The 23,608-nt window shown below is 37.5% G+C and overlaps 1 long non-coding RNA gene across 1 annotated transcript; it reads left to right on the forward strand.

The window, feature by feature from the left end:
* The first annotated feature begins 4,000 nt into the window (after window positions 1-4,000).
* On the forward strand, window positions 4,001-17,364 carry LOC308199780. Its single transcript, XR_013954942.1, has 3 exons — window positions 4,001-4,377; window positions 12,609-12,751; window positions 16,755-17,364. It is a non-coding gene; the product is annotated as an uncharacterized lncRNA (long non-coding RNA).
* The last annotated feature ends 6,244 nt before the right edge of the window (window positions 17,365-23,608 follow it).

The raw sequence follows: 23,608 nt of genomic DNA on the forward strand, positions 1-23,608 counted from the left end.
GCAACTTAAAAGTACAGAATCAAACACCATTAATACAGGAAAGTTGTTTTTCCAGAAAGAAGATAACTAGTAGTGGAAGTCTCACATAGTTTGTTAAGTATTAAATTTGTAAAGGTTTATTTCTGAAGTATAAAGTTTGTAAAAGTTTATTTCTAAATCTTAAAACACAACAAATGTCTTTCTAGGAATGAAACAAAGACTGCTGAAACAAAGTACAGACTTATGATCCTGCTGGCCCTTGAATGGCTCCAAGCCATTTTGTCTGGCTGAGCAACGTGAGACAAATCAATCTCACAACTGTTGGCTTCTTGATGGGTTTTGTAGGGTTCACCTTCTGTTTGTGTGAGCTTACTATTTGTTGTCCTCTTCTGATTGTAGCAAAACTAGTGATACTGTATGAAAACAAGAAGAGGAGAAGGAATCTAGACAACTCTGCTTGCCCCTTTCATTGGCATTTTTGGGAAAAGCACCTCTCCACCCCACATGTAAGACAGGACAGGTCCTTTTTATGTTGAAAGCTTGTGGAAGCTTTTGGAAAACAAGGTTGTGGGATACACCCTCAGCCATGTGCCTTCCAGCTGAGTCACCGTCGGAAGGAGCAGGGCTGCCTTCCAAGAAGAAGGCCCTCCAGTGCAAGAGGGAGGAGCAGGTGATAGACCCAGTCACAGGCTGAAAAGCCAAGCCTTGTGCATGGACAGCCGCATAGCGCAAACACGGGTCAAGCAGGAGATGAAGAGGTTAATAAGGAGTAAGGAATGAAAGATAAGAAATCGAAGTACAAGAAAAATGTCTATCCTTTTTGCTCCTTTGGTTAAGATTTGCTAGCTCTGGTTGGTCTACCACTTTTTTTTTTTTTTTTTTCAAATCTATTCGTAGTGATTTACTTCTGTTTGCTTTAAAAAAATGAAAGCACATCAAGGCTAAATATAAGCATATTTCTAGGTCTTTTGTTCTCTCTTATAAAGGCTGTAGCTAATATTCTTTTCTACCTTGCACCTTGAGATACTAATTACACATGTCAAATGAGGTGTGGACTGCTACCACCAACATCAGAGGAGAATTTTGTTTGAAGTCTTACACCTTCCCTGCACAGACTGAAATACCGCCAGAGGTGCAAGACCTGCCTATCCACCCGCATATTTATCTTGATTGAGAGCTTTCTGATTAAAACATGAGAGCAAAACAATGCACTTGGGATACACTCCTTGCTTTTGACATGCTGTTGTCATAAAGTTAGGCAAGTTAGTTAACTCCTCCTGTTCCAATCCACCTCTGTGGAGAGAGGTCAGATGCACACACAGCATTTACCTAAAGGCAGTGTGAGAGTTCAGCTGAGTAACAGCTGGGATATTCCTTTGTTCCTTAGCACACCATGTGGTAGAAAGAGAAAACCTGTAAGGCAAGCTTAATAATTTTTTTCACTGATTTCAGTGTAGACTGCCTTTCCACGCCGTTTGTGGTGTTGGAGGTAAGCACAGCCAGGAGTCTTGGGACTCAGGCTTGTACATTCCTCTGCGAGGGACCTTTTATTTAAACACTCTTTATGCCTGTCTGCACTTCTGCATAAATAATAAATAATAACAAAGGTGATCCAGTATAAGATGTTTCCCCTTGGAACATAACATCCTGCGGCACAACAGAGGCAGGGAATAGCAAAATATACCGTTGTACTTAGAGAAAAGGAACAAAACTGTGTCTTGATAAAACATCAGGGCCATCTGTGTGTGATACGTTTACCAGGGATTGGGTATAAGCCTTCAGGAAATGTGTGTATAGTTCAAAAAACAGGTTCAAAAGATAGAGTAGTTACAGACCTGCAACAATTTCATCTTTGCGCAATGGATACTGTAAATATAAGCTGCCATTACAAAATGCAGTAATTGTGATTTCCAGGAGTTATACTTTCTTGTTTTATCCCGTTTTTTATTATTTTACTATTATTTTATTATTTTTTATACCCAAGCAAGAACTGCAGCAATGTAAAACTACATAGATTTTTTTTTTCCAACGCTCACTAATACACTGTAATTCAAATTGTTTTAAAATAGCTTCCTAAATTCTGTTTCATTTTGTTATTTTTGGATTTATTACTGCTTTAGTTCATAAAACTGCTGGATTCCAAAATCTGAATTGCAGTCCCTCTATTTTTCTTTACTACAATAAGTTGTACACAAGTATTCTTGATTACTTTCTTTTAGTTTCTCGTGAAATAATAAAGTAACAGCTTTTTATGCTCTATTTAAATTTTGAGTGCCAGCCAAGATCCTTCTCTCCCTGTTTTAGCATCCATTTAAAGTGAGTTTTCTAATCAGCTATGCCCTCCACACCATAAAGCCTCTCCTCACTATCTTTGCTGATAACTCCAGAGATTTTCAGGCTGGGAAATTATTGGTCATGCTTCCCTAGTTATGCTTCCCCCAAGAATCTAGCCCCTAGGAAATTCATGCTCTGAACTCCCATTCCCTCATCTCGAGAAATATATAGATTTCAGGAGCAGATGGTTACATGTAATTTCGAAGGTCAGCATTCAAGGAGGTTAGAAAACTTCATCTGAATGCTTACATGTTGGACAACTTTGTTCACCTTTGTTTTCAGTAAATTTATTTAATTGTTCTGAAGCTCTTTTTTTTTTTTTTTTCCTTCTATGAATGGTGTCTCTTAATTTTCAGTAAAAGCTCTGAAAGGACAACATTCAATTTTAAATGCAAATATTCTCCTGTTGATTTAAAAGGGTTTTGGGTGACTAGCCAAACTGTGTGTTCAATAAATAACAAGAAAGATTTGCATGCTTAAGACAAGATGGCAGAAAACAGACAGATATATGCTTGCATGTGTGTGCACATATCTGTACACATGCATGTAGCCCATGAGCTATTCCAGATGAATTTCCACCCTTAACCAAGGGTGCTTCTGCACACAGCTCTGCTGTGCTGAGGGAGACAAAGCCCTTTTCACCCTTCTCGGGGCTCCTCATGATCCCAGTGTTGGCTCCTCTGGCAGCATTCAGCAGAGACTGTGCTATGCAGCATCTCCAATTCAAGTCATACGAGGTAAAAATAAGCCAGAGTGACTCTGGAAACCACAATATGAGCGTGATGGCTCAAACGATGGGGGGAAAAACGCAGAACTCAGAGTAACTCCACTCAAAACTGCTATGTCTGGAAAACTAGATTCACCTTCAAAAGTCTTCTCTCAATGTGAATTTCAGAGAAAAACTAATAATAATAAAAATAAAACATATAAATAAATCGAAAGCTAAAATTCACCTCTGTGTATCCTCTTTTTATTATATTCCCTAATGGGGATATAATCAGCTATGGACTGATATTAAAAATGACAAATGCGGAATATAACTGTGAAAATAAACTTTGCAGAGAATCAAACTGCATTCAGATCCAAAAAATGGTACTTAACTCTGGTGGTAAAAGGAAAAGACAGTCAATACTACAGAGAGCTCATCATTATGAACTCGATTATTATGATCATATTTGAACATTATCAAGTGTTCAGATTTAGATGCAATTTCTAAACATGTCCATAAGCCTGTGCTCTTAGAGATGGATTTACTTTTAGAAGATACTAAGACAGGTATATGCCCATAACAATTCACAGAGACTTTTACTCATATATTTTTTTAATTTATTTATTTATTTATTATGTCTTCTGATATATGGCAGAAATGTGTCTATGTTAAATATACTCTCAGAAATTTGTCATCTGGAATCAGTGTGGTTCATGCTATAAGGCTGAGTAGGTATAAAAAAAATTACCTTTTTTTTTTTTGTGGCAATACTTTAAGCAATTTTCCTTGATTCTACTACTTTCGAGGTCAGTATGCTCCATATTTAGAGAACCAAACTTTCTAAAGCCTCTCTTAACAGACTATCGATTTGGGAGTTTGTTTTTCTCTTAATGGAAATAACATCTTTATTCTAGCCCAGTTTTGCCGTCACTTCATAATAATTAGAGTATAATATAACACATTTATAATTCACTGGAGTATAAAAATCTATCCTAAGTTATCACAAGGAGAAAAGCTCTCCTTGCTTGTGCTGCAGAGATAGGGTTAAAATGCTCTTTGTGCAGTGTGTTTTGCTGTAACTTGCAGTTTTCACCGATACTTGGTCGCTGCGGTCTTTCACTCTCTCCTCTGCTGTCTTGTACAACTCTTTCTCTTGCTTCAGCTAGTTTCATCCCTTCTCTTTTGTCTTTTGTGTTTGAAGGCAAGGTCAGCAAGACGCCCGTCTGCAAGGGCTCCCAGCAGAGCAGGAGATGGCTGACGTGAAAGCCACCGCTCCGAGCTGCACGGGGGTACAGAGGACACCTGAAAGCGTTCTAACAGGAAAAAAGAAAGCTGGAAGGACCCAGAGGTTTAAGGTATAACCCTTTGGAAACAAGAGGTCAGATAAAGGTTTGAAATTGTATATAGTTTTCTTCTGGCTTTGATGGAAAGTTCCTTTAGAGCCTGGCTGGAAGAAAGGGCTCAAAGTGATGGGAGGGTCGCAAGAGCTCTGATTTTTCTGCCTTATCATCAGTATTGCACACTTTGCAATAGGCGAAGTCTTTTCCTTCGCTGTTCAAAAATCTGTGGAGAGAAGAGTAAATTATGCCCTTCAATGACAAATTGACTGCATGAGTAAAGTGCACACACAGAAAATTAATGATAGCAACATTAACTCTGCAGTGACTTTAACTTCTTCCTTCCCTCCCCCAAAGAAAGTCAGAGGTAGCGTTGCCCATAACACCTCGCAGTGTATTAGTTCTCGCTTCTTGGAGCTACAGGTTGCGCTTTGAGCATAGGTCAGCTACCATGGAGAGGTGACTGTTGGAGCTGGGTACCTGAGGTGGCTCCATAACTTTGTTGAGTCTTACAGGTATAACCCTGTAGTCAGGTGAAACACATTGAATAGTCACTCCTCTTCATTTAAAAAATAAAATTAAATTAAATTAAAAAATAGTAAAAACAGAACTACAGCCTCTTTTCACAAAAGACTCTACTTTGGCAACCTTTTTAGTTTTTCTTTTTTTTTTTTTCTTTATTTTTATTCTTTTTTTTTTTTTGGCAGCACAGTAGCAAAAAAGCAATACTCTGACATTTTACAAAGCAAAGTAATCTGCTTTTCTGGTTCAAAATTAATTTTGGTTTCAAATATGACCCAACAGAGATACAAATCTTACTTAAACTTGTCAAATCCCGGATAAAATCTTTCATTTGATGCAGACTGACATTTTAAACAACATGTTTGATTTGTAGAAATGTTCTCAGTTTCAAATTTTTCTTATGAACTGCAAACAAAATAGTTTTAGACGTGTTGCTGCCTGAGTGAACAGTGATTCACTTCATCGCTTCACATGTGCAATATATGACTTAACTAGATAAAGTGGTTTTAATTGTTCTTTTTTTTTTTAAATGCAAGGACAATATTTTATTTACTGAAAATATTAAAGTGGTGCAAACCATCTGCATTACAATATTCAGAAGTTTGACAGTTTCCTGGAATCAGCTGAACAGGAAGCTGCTGTTTGTTTTGCATTGCCTTTGTGAGAATTGCCAATTAATAATTTATGTATAAGTTTTTTGGTTTCTCTACTGAAGTGTAACTATTAAAAAAAAAGTTGAGAATTATACATTTTTATTTTTGGCTGCTCTACAAAAATGTCTTATAGGATTTAAATCAATCGCAAGGAGGAAAAATTTAACGCGTCCGAGCAGACAGCTTGATATGCTCTACAACAAATTATTCCAACCCACTGCAAATGTTTATAATGAAAATGATAACTGAACCTTAGCTACACTGGAGCAATACTGGATATGGTGGTGCAAGTACACTCTGATAGATTGTATCTTAAGTCAAGAAAACAACATGCATACTGAACATAGTTGTAAGGGGTATGGAAAATGTGCCATTTCACTTCCACTAGCAGTAATGTGATTGTTCCTGGACAATTTTTGGGTGGAAATTTGAGGCTGGGAGCCCTTTGTTTTCTGTGGCTGCAGGAGGTGAGTGCAAGGCTCAGCAGCAGTGTTGGGGTAGGGCTGTGTGTTCATGCCTGTGTTTTGCATACGCTAATGCACAAAGTCAGAAAGTTCAACTGGCTATTAATGGAGAACTAAACTGATGCTTTTAGATAGTACTGCTCAAATTGTTCTTGATAAATAAGTTATTGGATGAACTGAGCCCTAAATTTACATATCATGTCTAATCCTAGCTTATGCATTCATTATTCACAAGTGTTTGATGAACAGTTTATGAAAAAATCCTAAACATTAACTATGTATTTTGTGGTATGATTGACTCACCACCAGTGAAAAATTGTTGTTTTTCCCTGACTGAATAGCTAACCTAAAAAAAAAAAGGCAGCTTAGTCACAGAAGTGCTGAACCCTGTTATGCCTAAGTGCCTTTGTTCAGACAACTAAAAATATTTATCTTATGAAAAAACAATTATCAAACACTAATGAAATAAAGAGCCATCGTGATCACAGCTATGGAGTTCATGACCTATGTGAACATGCTCACACTGTACAGCAGCTTGGAAGTGAAATACAAGGCTGGTGTCCATCAGACTGTGTAACTGAAAAGAGAAATTGCAAACAATCACAGCAAACTGGCTATAAACAACATGGAGACCAAAAAGTGTGTGCTTTTGAAACTGCTCCAGGCAAACTGGACTGTCCTAAAACTTATCCACTACTAATCCTGAATTCAGTGCAGGTCTGCTGACTTGTCTTCCATTGAATTCCAAGTCCAAAGAGTCCAAGGTCTGAGACTATGTAGGAGCCATTGATGCAATTTTTTATGATTATGTCATCTGCATTAAATTTGGGAATTTTAATTAAGTTTTAATTGAAGTTTGATATATATATATATATATTATAGTAGGACAGATTTATAATACTGCTAAGACTGACCAATGTCACAGTGTCTCAAAAGCTGCATGTTCAGTCCTCCATCAGCTCAGGGAAAAGATGATGCAAATCTGTAAGACAGTACCAGAAACCCTTAGGAAAACTCTGTTACTAAAGACTAAAATACCTCTAACCATGTGAGGAAGTAGCAGTAAACTGACTGTATTGAAAAACCTACAGATAATATCCTTAAACAATTTTAATTGATTGTTCAGTCACCTGCAAATGATGCCCCTGGCTATGAGAAGCAAATTTGCCTCAGAATAGTATATCATAGGATGAGAAAAAAGGCCTGCTGTACTTTGAATCTCAATAAGCCTGGCTTGAGAACTGTCTCCTCTGCACACTTCAAATTATGTATATGAATATATAAATAGTATACTTATACAAATCATGTATTTTAAATGTAGACATAATATCTATTTACAAGTCACCATTTTAAATATATATAAATAGACAATTCTAAAAGATAAAAAAGATACATCACATGAAATTTTGAAATTAGGTGAAAACCTGGACATTAGCCCAGGACACGTACTAGTTCTCACTTTATTTATGCATCTGCACTTGGTAAACATAGGCTACCCCCTTATGGAGATGAAAAATGATGTGAGCCTATAATGATGAATCATGTATTCTATAGAAAGACCAGTGAAGTACCTAAAGAATATTTGCTGTTCATTGCTGCGTAATGGGTATGTATAAACCCTTCCTTGAGTTCAGTAGACATTGTCTGGTTAAAGATATTTATTCACGAACTGGAACCATTATTGTTTACAGCTGGAGGGGGAAAAAAGATACCAAAGGAGAAGCAGCAAACAGACAAGCTTTACGATTTGTTTACGCAGATCGTCCTTTATCAATTATCACCAATGTGGAAAGAGAGCTGTAGGGCACGCACTCTAAATGTTGATTCCTCTAGCTGACTTGCAGAGCCGTACAAATGGGGTTGGAGGGGACCATTGGAGAGCTGTGGTCCAGTCTCAAAGAGTGACCTCACTGGTGGTTCCTACGTGTTCTGCTTGGTGTGTCTTCATGCCCTTACATTGTGCAGTGCCTGTGCACCTCAAGCAATGCTTGGAGTCCCATTGACTATAGGTGACAGGGTCCTCTGCTCCACCTGGGTGTCCTCTTTGGTCTCCTTCATGGACACAAACGCTCTGTCTTGTGCTCATTTGGCAAGGGCTAAAAAACCTGCAGGTTAAAAGCAGAGATATGACTTTTGCCAGTGTTTATCTTCTGGATAATCCTCTAATCCCAGAATTTGGTACACGTTGTAATTTTTTTTTTTTTTTCCTAATCATAGATTAAGTTATCTAAATTTTAGGGTTGACACTTCTTCCCTTGAGAGACTATTCCACAATCTAATATGTCTCACTGTCAGGGAGATTTCTCACATTGCTTTAAGCTATACACCCTTAGGTTACCCTACATAATTTTTTTCTACTTCAGCTCATTCATCAAATATTCGTATGCATGTAGTGTACCTTTTTACTCATTACTTAGCCAAATTATACATACTTAGCCCATTTTCCAGTCTTTGAGTATTTTTCCTAAAGGTTTATTTTAGCTCAAAATATGATTTGATTGCTTTTACAAGAAAGAAATATATATATAAAATATTTTTTTTTCACATTTATATTACCCTAAACATATTAGGGCAATATCTGCACTTATTTGTTTATACCTCATGCAGTGTCAGTGAATTTGGAAGTATTAAATAAGTACAAAAATTGGTCTGTAGGACTTGTATCGCAATTTGGACAGCACTTGGTAATCTGAAGTGACACCCAGCTGAAAAATAGCAAAAAGCAGTAAGGCAGAATACTGTGGCTTTGCACAGACATATTTCCTTCTTTGTTTTCTGGTTACTGAAGTGGCAGAGAAGTATGGCTGGTCTGTGGTCATCCTGATTTTGTCTGAGATAGAATTAATTTCCTCTATTGTGGGGGGTGAGCGAGCGGCTGTGTGGTGCTAGCTGCTTGCCAGGTTAACCCCACAGTGGTGGTGACAGAAAGACGTGCACACAGGTTTGTACATAAGTATCTTTGTTCACGTACATGTATGGACATAAGGATAGTAGAGAGCAGTGGAACTACTTGCTGGGAGAGTGGGTCAAGCATAAAGGAGTAACCAGTAATAACTGGTATATTGCACAATTTTGCATTAACATTTTTGTGTTCTTTTTTTCTGCAGTTAGAAAGAGAAATGCATACATTTTATATTTTATACATTATAAAATCGTTCTCTTGATGCCAATTACAACTGTCCTTTCTGTATTTTGAGCATGGCATCCTTGTGCTGTGCTCCAGCTTATTCAAAACCTATTAGAGGAAATCTTTCTTATTGACTTCATTGGCACATAAGCTGCACACAGCACTCTGCTGAGCAGTCCAACTTCTCGAAGTTATTCATGTCCTTGAGCTGGTGGGGCCCTGGTGTAGCTCTTTGGTGAAGGGGGCATGCACAGTTCTCAGGTCTAGAGGTCTTGTGCTTCATCAGGAAAATCAAGATGATATTTCTTTGGAATTTCTGCAAATCTTAGTTCTTAGCCGTGAAAAACTGTCTGGGGGAAATGGCATGTAGACCATCTGCCAGTGTTGCCTGGAGTTGGATCTGCTGCTGAAGCCCAACCTGAGTCTCTCGGGATGAAGGGAACAAACTTCTGTCAGTTACTTCTGATTTTAAATCCACTACTTTTTCAGGCATACAGCAGTTTTAATATTTCTCCAACAATATCTTGTAGGAAGAGCTGGAAAGCAAGCCATTGGGCATAGAACATCTTAATTTACCAGGCAGTGGGAGTTACCGCAAATACTGCTTCATTGTCATGTCTCTGCGACACTGTGTTTTCCTTCCCGTGTTTGACGTCTCACGTTTGGTAGCTCTGTTGTTTTTTTGTTGGTGGTAGTGGTTTTATTTTTACCCTATAAGAGCAGCTATACCGCCAAGCTCACGGCTAAGTCTGTAACTAATATCTTCTCTTGACAGAAACAGTAAATAAAAATGAGAAAATGTTGGCAGTGTTGTCAATCCTGATCCATGTAAATTTTCTCTATATGTCTAAAGAAAAAAAAAAAAAGCAACCAACCTAACAAAAGAGATTAAACAAACAAACAAAAGAAGACCTTTAAGCTCATGTCCAGACCTCATGATAGGGGGGCCAATGCTTCTGGGCTAATTCGCTCCCCTGCACTTACCTGGGGGTTACAGCCTGCGTATGGGTGGCCACCGCAGGATGGATGGAGTGTGGCAGCTCCCCTCGGGCTTACCCTGCCTCCATGCCTTGTAGAGTGGCACGTGTTGTACTCTGTGCTCAGTGGGGGGGTCCTTTGATAGCTCAGTGAAAAACATGTATAAGCTGCAACGCATGATAGTGTTTTATTTTCACAAATGGTTACACGTTTTTGTAGCCAAGGTAAGTATTAGGATATGATAAAAAAAAGTGTTAAAATTAATCTAGATATAAGAACTGATGAGAATGTAATTTCATGTGTTTGATTCCCCCAAAGGAAAGAATGATCAGGAAAAAGGGTAAAAGGGTGGAGTTGAAGAGGAGCACATGCTGCAGGGGGCAGGAAGGGAATAGGCTTCAGAGTAAATTATTTCCTCCATTTATCTGGAAAAGGACAAACGAAACCTGCCATAGGATATTGGCAACAAACTGTTTTCTTGGACCTTTTAAACAAGCAAAGAAAAAATCTACAGACTTTCAAAAGATAAGTGAGAACAAGCAATAACTGTTTTGTTTTTTTTTTTTTTTAAAAAAAAAAACACAACAACAACAAAAAACCTACAACTTCTCTCCCTTCTTTTAGGGAAGACCACACAAGAAATAAATATAAATAAGTATGTTAGATTCTAAGGTTGTCATGGCAAATGTTCAAAGATTCAGAGATGGCTGAGCTACTTTTATATACATGTACTTTTAATTTAGCTTTTTCTTACATCTGAGTTAAAATAGTCTTGAAGTAGTTGCTATAGTACAAAGACTTTTATTCATCTTTAGATCAGTTCTCCACCTTTTGAGGTTTTGATCGCCTGTAAAACATCAGATATAAATGAAAAAATATAGCCCTTTCAATTTTGAACTGGGTAGGCAACATTTAAAATGCTACATAAAGCTTTTGAGCATGATATTTCTAAAAAGAAAGATAAATAAGAGAGTTTGGAAGAGTGCAAATAAAAGAGTGAAGGGTTTATAATGTCAGACTGTGGGAAAGGTGAACATATTCAATTTAGGGAAGAGGAATGACAAGAAATCAACAGGCTGCACAACCATAAAGTGATTTCACGGTGAGGAGAGGGACTAATTGTTCTCATCAGTCTTCAAGGTTAAACAAAGGCATTATGGGGCTAAAAGAGAGAACATAAAACCTAATTCTGGTGTGGGACTTTTCCCTGCTGCTCCTCCATATCCAAGAGGTTAGCTCTGGGCAAACCAGGTGGAGAAATAGGGGGTTTCATGGGAAATATCTGCCGAAAATACATGATGAGGTTCTTCTAAATAGGGAGCATAAGAGCCACCGGGAAGACCTTGGCAACCTTGCAATGCCAAACAGGAAGCATTGATGCTTCCTGCTACAGTAGTGAGTTTTCAGTTATTAAGAGCTTTGCTGAATAGTTACACTGTGCATTAGATTATTTTCTGATGTACCTGTACTGTATGGTTTAGGACATTTAAACAATAAGTTTTAGATGAAGTAGCCCATTTTCAGTAATGATTAGGTAAGAAGTTAAAGGAAGTAGAAGCTATTTTTTAGAAGCAGTGGCTGCACATATTAAAATGTTTTGGATGTGTGCCTTAAAATTATTTTTAATATTCTTTCCATTTAATTAAGAAAGGCAAAAAAAAATAACAGTTCTTCAGGGGAAATCAAGAAGATATCTTTCCATGTTTTGAAAGTGCTCAGAAAGTTAGGAAGCAGTAATAAAGCAGAAAAAAATGTATTCCCTCTTTCCCCCTTTTTCTTCTTTATCTTTCTCAATTTTTGGATCCTTCAAAGCTTCCAGGGAAGCGTATTGACAGTAAACATGCTTTTCTTAGTTACCTCCAGAGCCTCGGTGGTAATCCGTGGCCCCCTGGGGATCTGCAAATCGTGGATTGAAAACAGCTATCTAGCTAATAAAAGCTGCAGGATAACTCATTTAAAAGTTACTTTGCAGAAATTATGATTACTGAGTCTTGCAGCAATATACATATGAATTGTCTCTTGACTTCGATGGAGTCAATTAAAGCCACTTAATTAGTGCAGTTAGTAATCATCTTCTAAAATTACAGACTTTTGTTTCTGTTATGATTAGTCTATTTTAATACATTTTTAAAAATGACGTTGTGTAGGCAAATTTAATTAAGCATTTTCTTTAGTTTGCAACTTGTTTTTGCAACAAATGACTACTTTTAAACAGTTGGCAGGCCTCAATATTTAGAACTTTTAGGGCAACATAATCTCTTGTGCGAGTCTCTGGTTTTCTACCTGTTTATGGTTCCTGCTTTTATTCCTTGTTATCACTCACACTTAAACCTTCCTCTGGACATGCATCCATTTTCCTCAGCTTTTACTTTTTTTTTCTGATAAATTTATTAATCATGAAAGGCCAGAAGCCTTCCCTTATGGGAGACCGTTGTCTGATGTACTAGACTAGACTCTTAGATTGAACTTTGATTGTGTAATAAATCTGTTCTCTCTTTCAAACAGGTCTGGTACAGGGAAACCTGATAATCCTGCGTGTAACATATACACTGGGGAAGAAGCAGACCCTGTAAACCCCTCCTGCCAGCTCTGCACTGAGGAGGCAACGGGCTCATTTCTGCTGCGGAGGCTAGCCTCTGCAACGTGAGGTAGGAGGGTACTCAAATCCCGCCAGGAAAGGGAATCATAGTAACGACACTTATTGATATTGATTCCTCTTAACTTTTACAAGCAGAAAAAATGTTTTCACACTTAGCAGGGATGCTGTTATTATACCCAATCTGAATGCTTATGTCTAATGTGTCACCTGTAGCATCCCCAAATGGGCAATTATTCCCTGAGTAGGAAATGGTTCTCCAGAACACAAAGCACTCCTGTCAGATGTGGCTCACGTTTAGTTTCTGGAGTTGATTTTGTGATGACAAATCCCTTTAATTTTGACTTGTTCATATTCATCAAACAAATGGGAATCCAAAATACTGTAAGAATTATTTTCAAGCAAAGCATTTGTTTTGACAGTATTGAGAAAAAAAAAAAAAAGAGAAACAACAAAACACAGAAAAAGGGAGAGATATTATCCTGTGACAATATATCCTTTTTATGCCTGAGAGGCATTGATTTACAGCAGAGGCATTTACAACTCTTCACATGCAGTACGCTCTTCAAAAATTGTTTATGAGAACAAGAAACATTTGCTGAGCTGACCTGTGAAATTCTGAGCTTTTTCTCCTGTAACAATTATTCCATATTCATGCATCCAAGAAAGGATGAGGTGGGTGGAAGAATGCTTTGAACCACCTCTGCTCTCCTACTCTTTAGGTCCCTCTTGGTATCAGACCAGTTTTATGTACTGCACAACCCAGGAAATTACCGTAGCAGATCACAAGGGGATAAGATCACAATAAATGATGCAGCCCACAAGTTTGAGGTGCTCATGGGAGAGGAAGCAGAAGGCCTCTGAAAATGCCTGCACAACCAAAGAAAATACTTGTCTCCTTTTGCCTTGGGGTGCACCAAAAAGGTGCACCAAAGCACCTCCTGAGTGAGCTTTGCACAGTTTGTGAAATACAAGATGAATGAGGGTTAAAACAAGTCCAACAGGCATGGTGTTAAGAAGATGCCACAGTAATTTTATGGTGCAATTCCACCTTGGCCAACTAAACCAAGCAGGCAGGTTTTACTCCTCCTTGGGAGGCTGGGGACACGTTCTGGTTACATGACATATTTTACTGCTTTGATGATATTTCAGAAACTCCTTTCTTGGTGAGAAGCCTAGAAGAATGTCTTACCTTTCTGAATGGAAGAGCATCTGCTACATTTGTTTTTTGTTTTCTAGCCTTGTCTGCTTCTCCCCCTCAATCCCCCGCCAAATAATAAAAGTGTCTGTCCTTCACAGAAGAGCAAGAGATCTCATCATATTTAGTCTCAAATTGTTCAAAGAAGAGACCCTTCAATCTTTCAAATACAAGCTGTGCAGAGTGTTGTCTTGAGTTGGGCATATTCTCTTCTCAGCTTGCATGGGTATATTGAGAGGAGTCAGACTGAAGTCAGTAAGATATTTCAGATTTACATTGGCCTTAAAAATCTAAATGCATCTCATAAACCTAACCCAAACAAAATATGGTTAAATAAGTGAATTTGTTCAGTAAATACATTTTTTTTTAATTTCTTTAAATATTTCTCAGGTTCAAATAATATAACAGCACACAGAACATTCCCCTTGCGTTTCATTTGCTTTATCTATGTGAGTGCATGGCCTTGACTTTGTGGGAAATGTGTCCAGATTTGGGCTTCATAAGCCATCACAGCAAAGTTGGGTAGCATATTTTATGGGCTAAAATGTAAGAATTGTTACAATATCAATAACATGTTGAAATGCTATTATTCACTATAGCACTGCCTCAATAAATGAAAACCAACATCAACTTTCTGTGAACCATCTTTTTTTTTAAGAAGACAGTAAGCTACAGATCAAGCTTTGAGAAATTCTTCTGTAGCTGAATAGATGATTTCTTTTTTTTTGCTAGTAGCCTACATCCCACCTATCAGAGAGAAAAGAAAATAATTTGTGCTACAGATACAAAGTGATTTTAAATGAAGCAGAGAATACAGCTCCAAACAGCAAAGTCTTGATTCAGAAGCAACTCTATTTGAATATAGGTGCATCATTAATTTTAAAATGTGTTCATTTCCTCTTAGGGATAATTCCTGTTTTAGAGAATGGGAAAAAAAAAAAAAAAGATTCTTTAAGTCTACTTCTCTTTTTGCATACAAAAATTTTACAGAACTCTGATTCAATTGATTTTTTTTCTTAAAAAATTACAGTGCGAAATTAAAAAAAAAAATCCAAATGTTTAAAATACAGCATAATTTTCACCTTATTTATAATTGGTTTCACAATTGAAAGTTAGTAGAGGTTTCATTTCTCAGGAATTTTTACTTTTTAAGTGTTAACAACAAATTATTATAATATATTAACATATAATAATAACAAACCCTGAGCCTGATTCCACCTTCCAAGCCCTTTATTTCCACTAAATTCATGTATGAATGCAATCCTTGCTCCTTTGAAAGCAATTGCCTTTCTGGATGTGCTTTTTGGATGAGTTTGACAGCAAAGACAATCATGCAGTGACTGCTGTCAACTGGATTTTAATAATTAAATTGGTGCATTTGCAACTTGGTGCATTATATTTAGGAACCAGAAAAAGTCACTTTTGGCTTTATTTATGACTGATTTTATCCTAAAGATATGTTTATGCACTAGCAGTCTTTACCAAAGATGTTTTGAAGCTACATGTCTTACTGATCTAATAAGAAGTCCACAATAATAAGGAAGCCAATACATTTCTGGGTAAAATAATCAGTTAAATAGTCAGTATTTGTGTTAAATACTGTTTGGAGGCAAAATAATGATAGTTTTCAAGAGTAGAAAGTGTAGTTAAAGCCAGAAACAGAATTAGACCAGTCATTTTCAACCAGGGACCTGTTATTCCTTGGAAATTTGCAGGCTACTTGAAAACCTATTGACAATACATTTGTATGCCAATAGCCAATGTTGAAAATCATTAAAGCTGAGTGCTTTTGTATATATATGTATATATATATATTTTTTTTACTAAAGATAATGTAACTAAAATTGAGAAAAACGTTAAGAAATGACGCTACTGTTTGAATTTATGCAGCCTCTTTTTACTGTGCTCCGAAGTTGTTTATCCAAAACAGGATACCTTGCTAATAACTCTTCTTGTCTGTAGACTGCCAAAGAGGTCAGATTTTCCTATTAACACATATTATAAATTTTGTCATTAAAAATTGGCATCTTCTCACTTATGTGGGATGAGATGCAAACTTTTTTTTTTTTCTTTCCCCGAAAAGGTTTGGAATATAACATCCAGGTAAAAAGAAAATGGTGTAATGATAGGAGAAGGACATGTAGCTTTTTAGGCCAACACATTGGACTAATAAACAACTTAAAAGAAGAACAACCAGATGGGAGGGGATGTTCAGAAAGATAAACAGAATACTTAGGGGGATGCTACTAAATAATATTTAGTGATACCATTAAAATACGTAAAAATCTTTTCTGAAATATTGGTATATGCATATACAATACTTCATTCCCCGTGTATATATTTACTGCATCACCCTATAAATCCCTGTTATCTCTACTAGTGCTCTCTTTCTTTTTTTTTCTTTTTCTTTTTTTTTTTCCCTACCCATACTTGTGACTGACAAGCAGAAGTAATATAATCTTGGAAGCTATAAAACATTACTTGATGGTTCAAGAAGTTGCTCCCAATATATCCCATAGAAGACAGCATAGCTATGTTGCCAGCCTTTTAGTCACTTATCTTCCTTGCCTCTAAATGATGTGAAATCATTTTAATAAAACCCATTGTGAAATAGATTGGCTTTCAGCAAATGTACATCGCAGCCTAAGATATCAGTGGAGAAAGTTTTTTGATGCAAACATCAAAAGATATTCATTCTTCGATTAGTTTGATATTGAAATGAAAACTTATGCTTTGTTTTTATAAATAAGATGAAGACATTTAGTCACTTCCCTCATTTAGGTCTTTATAGATACAGGATGTTAATTTGGTGGTAGTTAATGATGTAACTATAACTGACCTTATCTGCTTTCCCCAGTAAATTGAATATAACCGTATAATGGTCGTGTCATTTACGCAAAAGACCGAGGAGCACCAGCTGGAACGGAGGGAATGAGAGTGCTGCCAACCTCCTTCAGGATGAACGCTCCTCAGAGTCCTTGGTGAGTGAGAATTTCTCAGGTCATTTAATGCAGCTCCAACCCATGGCACTTACCTCCACACCTTCCCTTGCTTTTGCAGATTTGGTCCTGGAGTGCAATGCAGACCGAGGGCCTGCTCTCCGACGAGCGTGCTGCACTCCCTGCCCGTCTGCAGGGCCCATTAGTGGTAATGAGGTGGCTGTCTGCAGCCTCTCCCCGTGCCCGCAAAAGGAAAATCAAACCCTTTCCTCTGTATGGTCCCCACAGGCAAGAGCTGTAATTCTCTCTCTGAATAAATTCCTGGCTCTGACCCTGTACCATGGGGACAGATCACAGTTTAATGCCAGTCATTTACAAGCTGAACACCAGGGACACCGATGAGCACGTACCATTGCAGATAACCGAATGAGCTCCAAAACTGTCTGAGCCTTCTCCTCCCTCTCGTCTCGCATATTAAACCCAAACTACCAAAGCCTGGGGTTGCAGTCTAGTGTCAGTGCAGATGCTCATCTTCAGCAAGTGGAGGAGCCCTGAAGGTGTAGATAGGAAGCCATCACCAAGGTCTCTTGCTCAGCTGTGGCCCTTTATAGCAGTAGAGAGAAAGGAAGAATTTTATAATTAAATATGTTGCCAAACTGTTGTTCAGGCTGCATTTCAAGTTTGTAGGGCTCATGTAAACCACTGCAATTTGTTGCTGTGACCACTCTGCCAGTGGTAGTGGTAGTGCCAAACTGATGCTTCTTCCCCCAGGTTGTTCTGCGTGGTACCTTCCCACTTACTCATCAGAAGAAAAGGAAAGGAAGTTATTTTTTAAGGTGTAAACCTATTAAATCCAGCAGCTGCATAGTTCCATAGCTGCTGAAAATGATCTCACAGGAGAATAGACCCCAAGTGATACCTAGTTGTCAATTACTCATCCATGCCTGTGCAATTTAATGGCTGTATCCAGAGAGATCCCACTGTAAGTGACAGAAGAGTGGCTTTGGGTGGACTGCTTACTCCTGATGCTTCTCTGCTGTGTTGCTGTGACACTTTCCAAGCATCTCTAGGATTCTGGACAGCACCAAGTATTCTTTCTATCTCAGAAATTAAAATAATAAGCCTGTCTCGTAGCGTTGCCATCTTTGTATACCAAGGTGCCTGCATCTTCTCAAGTATCAGTGAGTTTGGTAAAAGGTTCTTGTATCCCAGTGTCCACCAGCAAAGGAAAATGTCATTATTTTTGTATATCTCTTGTTTTAAAGGTTGGTCATCAGTCATAGCTGTTTACATGTCATATACAACATCTGAAGTCCCCAAAGTGCACCAAATAACCACATGTAGTCAAAATATCTTTGAAAATGTGAAATATGCTACTAAGATACCTCTAGATTATGTCAACAGATATAGTACAGAGAATAACTCTTCCTATACAGTAAATGTATTATATAAGCAACCATGAAAAACTTTGAAACACAAGGTATTTGAAATCTCATTTGTGATGCTTCTTGCTAAAGCAATTTCTCTCATAGAAATGTGGATCTAATTTGCCAACTGTGATTTCAAAATAGAAATATATATATGGGCCTTGTATTTTTTTTTTCCCCTCATACAAGGTGGATTTTACTCCAAATGGGGGGACAGAAGTATTCAGTTCTTCTCCTGTATTAATACTTCATCAAAAGCTCCCTATAATCAGATGCAGAGTTACATCCTCTGCAGATGCAACAACTCCATGCATCACCAAATGGTTTATCTTAAATTCCATTAATATTCTATGTTGTGAACTATCTCCTGATAAAATAGGGCTGTAGCCAAAGGCTTCTATAATATCCAGTCATTTAGCTTCATTACAGATTCACTTTAGATATTATTTTTAAAGGTACAGTTTTTAAAATAAGCTAGTAAGAAGAGCATCTTGCCAAATGTTACATCATTTTTCTCCATATGGCAAATATGATGTGGATTGCAGCAGCCATATTATTAAAATTATTATTTCCATTGTGCATTTATATAAAGCGCAGTGGAAATATTTAAAATTATGTTTCTTAATAATTTGTTTCTGTATTTGTTTCTGTATTTTCCAGTGGATTCAGTAACTGTAGACAGGCACACTTTCAGAGTGGAGATTCCCAGATTTTACTGCGTGAAGCCACTAAAATAAAAACTGCAAGCGTTTGTCTCAAGTCAAAAGAAGTGGCATAACTAAAAGAAAGATTTCTCTCTCATATTTCGGAGTACAGTTCTCAAGCCTGAATTTTTAAGAAGCTCTTCTGATCAGATATCATTCAGGGTAAGGTGATGCTGAACTAATTCCTTGTAATCTGTTATTTTAACGATGGTGCTTTGGAGCCTTGCAAGCTTTCCATTGTCACAAAGTCTAAGATATGAAAGAGCTGGATAGGAATGACAGGGATATTAATGGACCCAGAAACCCATGGGAAATCTCTGGCTCTTACTTGAAGGGTTTAACACTCGTTTTGTACCTGGCCTCATGGAAGGAGCTGATGTCCACCTCAGAAGGCAATGTTTTGCTTGTAATATACTAATGGGAAGGAAAAAATCTACAAGTAGTTAACCTTAATAACTCGGGTATAAAACAAAACACTATTATTTCTCTTGACTGAAAGTTTTATTTACAATACTGTTGCTTCTTCCCTTGCAAAGTCTATCATTCTCCATGTGATTCAGTACTAAAAATAGAAACAAAACCTTCAGCTCTTCCTAGGAAATTCTCTTTCAGGTTTAAGCATTCTCAGACTATGCCTATTACTCAAGCAATGTAAATACTTTACATTGCTGTTGTTCACCTCTGATATTTAAGTCTCAGCTAGCTTTCATACATAGGAAATAGCGGCTTTGTTTGAAAGCAACAGGATGGGAGTGCAACACTTGCATTTTTGAATCAAAGTCAAACTGAATTTTAGTTATTTATTTTTTAATTCAAACTCCATGTTGTATTCTGTAGCTTAAGGAAGAGCTTCTTCATGTTGTTAGGGTTTTGCAGAGGCCACTGGAGCCAGAATTGCTCACTAACTTTGTAGTAGCAACCTCTGTACATCCTCCTCTCCTCTACAAACCAGATAAGTACATGATGGTGGTATGATGATAGTCATGTTTTTTGTTTTTTTTTCCCTATATTCCAATGCCATAATATTATATATGAAGAAAAATCAATAATTCTTGCTTTTAACTTTAAGAGAAAAGCTGAATAAATAATTCATAAGTCATTTGATCAATGTGACTTCAGAGAATATCCACAAGCAGAGAACAATTTTCTCAGATATACCCATTATTTTAAATTATATGACTATTGTCTTGGGTAAATATTTAAGTCCCTATATTGACCAGAACACATTTTAAATAACCATTTGCTGTATGTGCTCTGCTCCTTATTTATTTATATCAAAACATCCAAAACAGGCACTAGGCCCTAGCACAGGCTGGTTCAGCTCATGGATTTGTTTCTGTCACTTTGTAATGCTTGTTAATGGAAATGTAGCCAAGCTCTGGTTTGAATTCTGAGGGTAAATGTGTGTTTAATTCAGTGCTAATCCAGGTCAAAAAGTTCAAGATCTCACAAAGTCATATTCACTGGCCTTAAGAAGCATCTGTAGTAAGATAGATGCTATTGTGGCCCAAACTGTGCTCCGTTATACCTTCCTGTGTTACTCAGCCTTATAGTACTCAAAAAGACAGGTGTAAGTATGGAACGGGGCAACTTCTGAGCTTGTTTTAAGTTATTTTTCTTTAATTGCTACCTATGCATTCATAGCACTTCAGTGGGAGGCCTGGCTGGCTGGAGGTGATCTTCCTGCTTAAAGGTAGAATTGTACCTAGAAAGACAGAGATTAATTTTTATTTTTTATTTTTAATTTTTTTTATCTGTGTAACATTTGCATTTCCAAATTTCAAAGCTTTCTGAGCATGCTGTGGGCAGATTTATGGCACATGCTTTACCTGGACAGATGAACAAAAAATGTGGGGGTTGCTGTCCTGTTAAAAGCCATGCCGTGATGGAAGGGTGGCATAACTTATAAACAGCATGTATAGTTGTATCCTTGTATTAATGTTACTCCTGAAGTATTGCTACTGCAAGCAAGTTTCCTAAGATGGTAATGATTTCTGTGCAAAACAAAAATGTGGATTCCTTTTGAACAGGAATTGACAGAAACAGCATGGCAAGAGCATGTGAGCTTTCAGACCAAGCTCAAAGGCGGATTCAAGAAACTCCAACACGAATTCTTTCTTTCCTTCTCTCTTTCTAATTCCTAGCTCTGGTTTTCCCTGTAATAGTATCACCTTGGGCTCAGTCCTGCCACAGCTGCAGGCAGACTGACCGAGAAGTCCTGCCTGGAAGACATGAGGGCTTCTCACACCTCCAGATAAGGCGATTAGCTGATGTGGAGACCTGGTGTTTGACTGAGATGGGGTGCTCAACAGCATGCAGAACTAATGCTGCAGCGTTATTCTTAAGAGGATTCAAGGCAAGCACTAGGGATTATTTTTGCATTTTAGACAGATTGTCAGCTAAAGTTTTATTACATGTGTGTGTCTAGTCTGAACATGAATCTGAGAAATTCAAGGATTTTTTTTCTTAATCTGTAACCTGGTGCAAATGCTGTGTATCAGAATCACAAAACAATGTTTCTCAGAAAACTGAAGTAAAACGAAGAGCAGAAGATGCTCACGGAAGAGTACAAAATACAATGTCTTTTGTGTCATGACATGGTCTGCTTGCTCTGCCACCATCAGGCAGACAGTGGATGTGTGAAGGGGTAGAGAAATGTTCCGTTTGTCTACCAAATGCAAATGCATAATAGTAGAGGAGGATGAAGGCCTGTAATCAAAGTGCTAATAACAGTGAGGCCTCTTTTAGAAAAAAACAGTGAAAAAAACATGAAAAGACACAAAGTTGTTGTCATGCATCAGAAATAGTAATTGAATTTTTATCACTTCTGACCCCCTGTAACCAGAATAAATATAGTAGAGTTGCATAAGTGCAATTAAGATTGTACTTGGGGCTAAAAAATAGTATCAGCAGCATAAAACGAATGCTTAAAGTTGGTTGACTGAGATGGGATATTTCAGTATGTACACTGGAACATGAATATTTATTGAAGGCATGCTTTGAATAAAACATCTGAGTGATGAGCACACGAAGCTTTAAGCTTCCACATTTTAAAATCCATGTTGAACACAAACAGTTAAATGCCTGATTTCAACTTAAGGTTGTAATGAACAGCAGACGGATCATGCCTTCACCTTGGGAAGCAACACTTTGACTGCTGATCAGGCTTTTGGGTGCCTGCGAGCAGTAGCTGAGGGTATGTGAAGGCAGTATTTAAATAATGCAGAAAAGACCTGTTTCTTTATCTGCCTCCCTCATTGACATCGGCTAGGAAGTGAGAGGTGCCACGGGAGATGCAGAAGAAAGCAGCGATGTTCTGATGTGCATGTGGTTGCCTGGGGCCTGTTTTGCAGAGGTGGGTGCCACCGCTGCCACCTCGTTAACTGGGTGTCCTTCTGCCACTCTTTTCTCCAAGGAAAAATAAATAATGAAATACACGGCTCACGTTTTTGGATAGTGAGAGAGGGTGAGAGAGAAGTCCCCCAAGACCCATAAGCTTGTCACTGTTCTAAAGCGGTGCCATTGTAATTGGCTCAGTTAAAGCTCCTCGCTGGATCCCTAATGAACCTGCTGCAACTAAGGCGAAAAATAGGCTGTTGCTGTCTGAGGGGAATAAGCCACTGAAACTCCTTGAATATTGAGTAGAAGTGAACTCAGGGGGCTGCATCACTGCAACAAAGCAAAGCTTTAATTACATATGAACACTTTGAATCAACAGGATTGCATGCATGTACGGTAAACGGGGACGGGGTTTTTTATTTTAAAAGTCTTGGCCAAACAATGAAAATGAAAGAGTTAGTGATCCAGCCATTTTCTCATTGATGGGTTTCACATGATAAATATGCAGACAATAAAAAGTGTGTGTGTGGGGAGAAAGATGTTAATAAATCAGATTAAAGAAAACGGAAACTAACTTTGACGTAGATGATGGTCAATATGGGAACTAAGCGCTAGAAATAAGGTAACAATACATAAGAGAAGTTCCTCCACTAAGATCTCTGACCACGTTGTTTCATTATTGCAACTCCAATTTGTGAAAACATTTATACAATAGTTTTGTTGTATTTTAAATGTCCTTGCCACTTAATGAGACTGGTGCTTATCAGCTCCCATGTGTGAACCAAATACGTGTACCTTAGAAAACTTTCGTCCAGCTCAAAATGTCAATATATGTCCACTTTCTTGAGAAGTGTCATATGAATGGAAAAAATATCCATGTAATTAAGAGCAATGCAGCCACTTTCAAATGATATATTTTCAGGATATATTATCTTGACTCGTAATCTGTTATCCTACTTATACTTTATTGCCACTGTGGAAACAATAGTTACAAATGCATTAATCTTACTGCACTCTCTTTTTAACCGTTCATTCTAGAGTATGTAATACATTTATCTTTCAGTCCCATGGGTCTGATCTGAAGACTATTGAAATCAATGGAACAATTCACAGTGCTTTCAGGGAATACTGGAAATGCATTAAAAGCATGTTGGGGCACATTCAAGTTGAAGATATTTCCTGCAAGGTAAAGTTCAGCAAAATATCTGTGAATGACAGAAGCCACTGTCAAAAATTTTTACATCAGAAATTAAATGTAAAGATGAACGTAGAGTAAAACGATAAAAAAAAATAAAAAATAAA

Source organism: Anser brachyrhynchus (genome assembly GCF_964034855.1).
Source record: "Anser brachyrhynchus genome assembly, chromosome: 9".
Classification (NCBI taxonomy): domain Eukaryota; kingdom Metazoa; phylum Chordata; class Aves; order Anseriformes; family Anatidae; genus Anser; species Anser brachyrhynchus.